Consider the following 5,566-nt stretch of genomic DNA (forward strand, 5'->3'; position numbering starts at 1 on the left):
AGATCTACATTAACGAAAAAAAAAAAAATCAAAGCATTACAATGAGTTATATGCTCAAAGAGGATCATCATGTTATTTTGTGTTTTACATTAAGAATTCATACCGGAAGCATTAACTTCAGTTCTTTGTTTAAGAAATAATTGAGCTCTTTTACACTCCTTGCTCAAATTCACTGCATTTTACTTAAAGACTCCAAGTATGAACTTCAAAGGCATTTCAATAATTTTATGGAGTCCCAATATCTCATGAATAAATAACCTGCTCCAGTAGAAACTCTATGCCCAAATTATTGTCCAAAAGCCAGCGTAGACCTTCTGGATGCTCAGTGTCTGAAGCCACTCAATCTAACAAAAAAAATGAAAATCGAAGAAGCACGAAAAAGTGAGACATCTATACCTCATGAGATCAACAGGCAGCAAGTACCCTGCAACTCCAACCTAAGCCTGAGTACTGACACACATGACAGCAAATGAGATGCTACAAACCTGTTATAAGCCTCTTTTCGATAAGAATTAAGAGCAAGAATTTGCATCTACACACCTTTCCACTTAGCTAAAATAACCTAATCACCAACCTTCTGAGTATTTTGTGGTGGATCATGGCAGGCCTCAGGCTTTTGTATAAAAAAAGCTCTTTGTGTCCAAGACTGATTATAAGCTCAATAGTAGAACATTAACTTGGGAGGTCAGAGACAGGGAGCTTCAAGTCTCTGCCCGAGTATTGGTACAAAACCAGAACAGGCTCCAGCAGATACATGGGAAAAAAACCTGCCCGAGAATGCTAGTGAAGGCACGTGCTGAGAAGAGAGCAAAGAACTGAATCCAGGACTATTCTAAACCCCTCAAGACATGCACATTAGACATTTATTCTCTCTGAGCTAAATTTGGCTCAGGTGTGATCAAAGTACACCTTAAGGACTGGGCAAGGCCCGTAAAACAAACATCTAGTTTGAAAAGCTTCCTTTGTGGCCTCTCACTTAAGCCAAGCCTGTGAGCAGCCTGTTGGTTGCAGAGCAGCGTTGCTGTTTATGTGGTTAGTCTGCGTAAGCACCTGAAGAAGGGTAGGTGCTTGGGCAGCTGGGCAACAACTGAATACTGAGGTGTCAGCACCACTGAAATGGCCAACTTAATTGTCTTATTAGCAGTATGCAGAGGACAGACTACATTATCATAAGCAATTTAAACATGAACTTAGAGATCACATATCAATAGTTTAGGACAAAATACTTCATAGAAATATCGCACTTAGAATGTACATCTGTTCTAGTGCACAGAAGATATTACAGATGTATCTTAAAGATCTGTATTAAGAACATAAAGTCCTTTGATTAAGGATCACTGTTTAGAATAATTTAATAACCAGAGTAATTTTAACAGAGTAAAGATTTTTAGATAGTATCTTGTTGAGGTAGAAAGCTATAAAATGCAAATTCTAATAAGTTACTAATTTCAGTCTGATATCAAAGGTTTCCAAATATGTACAAAACACATAACTTGGGATGAAAACTTTCATCCTTATTATTAAAACACAAAAACGCTGAAATACCTGCACAAAAAGAAGAGCCCTGAAAAGAAGTTTTAAGCAAGCTGTACATCAAAACCTTATTTTTGAGTAGTATTAAAATATTTCAATATTTACAAATGTTTTTTGAGAATCTTCACAAGTCATTTGATAGATGCTGCTCACCACTCACGGCTGTATCATTGTCAGATGCTGTGTCAAATTAAGAAGTACTTTAAAATTTTTAGAAGTCCAAACAGTTCATAGACAATTATTGCCCCATATAATGAAGCAAGTCCCAATTCCAGAATTTATACATAGAGAAAACTTGAATTTATTTCAACAGCCTCATCTACTGAATGATAACTTTGTTATGACATTTCTAAGTAATTCTCTCAAAAGACATTAAGGCAAATAAGTCTTCCTAAATCCAATCAGTTTATAAGCAAGCATTATGAAGATCTGTTAGATCTTGCTCAGTATTTTTCATGTCACTGAAGCATCTGTAACCAGCACAGAAACATTACAGAGCTGTTACAAGTCATACTTCCTATTCTCAGTTTACAAAAACCAACCAAACAAAAAAACAATCAACAAAAACTCCACAAACTCTGTACAGAGCAATACCTGTAACATTACTACTAGGTAACAGTTAAAGAAATTCCATTGATCTGCTGAGGTCAAAGACCACACAGATAGCCTATTGAAAATATTATTTCTGCACAAAGTCCTTCTTCACATGACCACTAAGCAAGTCAAATTTTTCACTGAAGATTTTCAATATTAAGAGTGCTTACTAAATAATAGATGAAACTGGGAGGGAAGATCCAGGTTAAAAACAAACAAGTTTCTGCTCTCAAGTCAAATTAGCCAAGCTAATTTCATTCATATTTTGCCAGTACTCTCCACAGAGATTTCAATGTTGTCACCTTCCCTCAAGCTAAGGTCTACTAGCAGATGTACCAGTAGACCCTAAGATAATGCTGAAACACCTGGGAGATCCCTTGCATACACTTATGTCTAAGACTGATATCAAACGTGTTCTTATAGTGCTGCTCAGGCACAATGTGACAGAAATCCTACTGTTAGCAACTATATCAAATGCTGTAACCGATCACCTCTCCTTAAGCCACACATCCATAAAAAAAGTTTTGGCTTATCATGCCATCATAAAGGTTTACTACCACAAAAAGCCATCCAGATGTCTACCTTCAGAAGGGAGCAACTGCCTTCTGCTTTGGTACACAAGACTAAAAGAAGTCTTCTGTCAAGTGACAGTAACAGAGTGGAAGCTATAGACCTCTGGTACATTTGAGCAGCTCATATGTTATCGTTTTATTCCACAAGTGTGGTTCCGTGTGATTGAAAAGTGCAGTTTCCAGTAATTCTGTAAGAGCGCTAGTAAGGTTTTCCAGCATGTGGTACTTGCTTCTGTAAGATGTGAACCTGACCATTTTAAAAGGCAACCAAAAGGAAATATTTCACATATGTAGGGCTAATTGGACTCAGAGTCTAATTCAAGCTGTGCTTGAGGTTAAGAGGACCTGAGTGAGCTGCAAGCCCCATGCACTTTAGACACGTGCTGAAGGCAACACATACTGACTCCCCTGAAGACAATTTTTATTGAGGGCACTTAGCACAATTGTGGTCTTTGGTTTCAAAATCTCCTTGAATGCACAAACACATAAGCCACAGTTGCCAATGAAGAATACATGCTTAGGCAAACAAAACATCTCTAAAATACTAAACTAAGAATGAACAGTGGAAAAAAAAATCTCAGTGCATTTTATAGGCCAAAACTGGACTTTCCTAAGAGCGTATTACAAAAAAGTAAGTTTAAAAAGACTCTTTAATAAGGCTACTCAGAGCAATTTTTTTATTATTATTTTACAACTAGTAATAATAAAGCTAGCATCACATTTGAATTCTAGCAATTGCGATATGTAACAAAAAAAGCAAGTGTCATTTCTCTAATATGATTCTTCTAAGTCTGCAACAGAAATATCTACATAGAAACAACTGTATGGATCTGTTACAGCTGGCAACAAAGGAGGAAAAAGCTATTAACACCATACATCTAGAAGTATAAAGGAACACATGCACCTGAGAGACTGACAGCTGGGCAACTGTAATGTGGATGTTGGCAGCAAAAACTGGAATGAAATGTGTAGGGCAAGTGATGCTCATTTTCTTATCGCACTACTTATATAAACACTTTACAACTCAAAGCATTTTGCCAATTACCCAGAGGAATCGTTTCAACTGCAAGTGAAACTGTGGTGCTATTTCTAGAATGGAATTTAGAAACATGTTAACATCACACAGGAAAAAAAGAAAAAAAAAGTCAAACTGCTTTAAACCGGAAGAGTACCATAGGTGTTTTCAAGCAGCCTGCAAGAGCTGTGGAAATCTTACTGCCTAGAAAAGTACCAAGGATTTCTCTTCCACAGCTCATCTGAAATACTAGCACATCATCTATGAAACCATACAGCTCTTTGGAGAACAGCACGCATAAATCCAGATATTAAAAAAATCAGGTTTTTGGAGAATTCTCAGCCAGGCACCAATAAAAACTGACATACTTTTCAACTTTCAAGTAACAGTCATCACTTTCTTGATTCAGGAATACCTCTCTCAAGAGAACTGTAAATACATAAGTTAAAGACAACCATAATGGTTTAATAGTCCCGTATTTCTTCCACTTTGTCACAGGACTGAAACTGCTCTAAGGCAGATACAAGAATGAAGACCAGTCTCCTTAACCTTTGCAGTCTTGAAAAAAAATTACATTTTCTTTTTGGAAGTTGCACCATAAACTATAGATTACAACAACATAAAACAGAAGAGCCACTTCAGCAAACTTTCTCAATGTAGCCCAAGGAACACAACAATTCTTGCTTGAAGACTTAATTCAAAGATAGCACCTGACTGATACAAATATTTTTATGCCCATGTGCTCTTATAGTGCAGATTTGATAGCAATCTTTAAGTTTCATTTATATAATAGCTAAATCTGAACTTAGAGTTACTTTATCAGAAGCAAAGCAATTCAGCTATTCTGTCTCACTCCCCCACTAAACAAGGATACAAGATGGCCCATAAAGTTTTTTTAAAAGCCTTAAGCAATTTCTAAATAAAAACCACATTTATAGATTACAAAAACATTAACTATTTTTTTTTTTTTTTTGTTCAAGTCAAATTTCCTCAATTACTGTATTGAAGAGCTTCACAGATTACTAAAGAGCTTCAAATCAAAGACAGCCACCTTACTGTCTGCGGAAGAGTTCAAGAGTATTTCTTCATACCGTATCACAACTTGCATATCTCTGCAAGAACCACACCGCATCAGCATTCACCCGACAGTCATGAGCTCTAGCTGCCAAAAGTAAGAATGGGCAGATAGAAAAATAACCAAAAACTGTGATAGTCATAACGTGATATTATTGGCAAAACAAAGTTTGCGATGATTTGGTGGAGACATGAACCTTCTCCTAAAGGAAAAGGCTTAAGAGCCTAATTCTGTTACATAATACAATTTTACAGTACCCGAGTTACCACTTCTTACAAGATTTCCAAAGTTTGTGTATGTATAGGAGTTTTAAGTTTTGATGAGTAATGTTAACTACTTTGCCCTCCCCTGTGCTTCTTAAGTGGGCTGCATACAAGTTAAATAGGAGTTGTTTTTTCCTTTACTACTGTGTTCATTTAAAAGTTTAAGATGCAATGAATTTAGGGGTTTGTATTTTTCTAAATTTTGGTCTATACACAAGTCTACTCTGCCAGTTACCAACTTGGCTACGGCTTTAATTTATTTTTTTCAACAGTTAGCCAAGAGATATGCCACCAAAAGCATAATCTAGCCCCACTCCACTGCAACCCAAACTCAGGAGGCTGAGGGGAAGTGAGAGAACCTGGGGAAGAAGAGACAAGATCTTCAGGTGCTCCACTACAAGAAAAGATCAGCCTCTCTATAACACTTTATGTTATCCTAAAATATTACAAAATACTACAGAAATAGATCTGCTGACTTATTTAGGACACCGTGACCTACTTTAAAAGGAGAAAA

Source organism: Aptenodytes forsteri, unplaced genomic scaffold (genome assembly GCF_000699145.1).
Source record: "Aptenodytes forsteri isolate BGI_AS27 unplaced genomic scaffold, ASM69914v1 Scaffold143, whole genome shotgun sequence".
NCBI lineage: Eukaryota > Metazoa > Chordata > Aves > Sphenisciformes > Spheniscidae > Aptenodytes > Aptenodytes forsteri.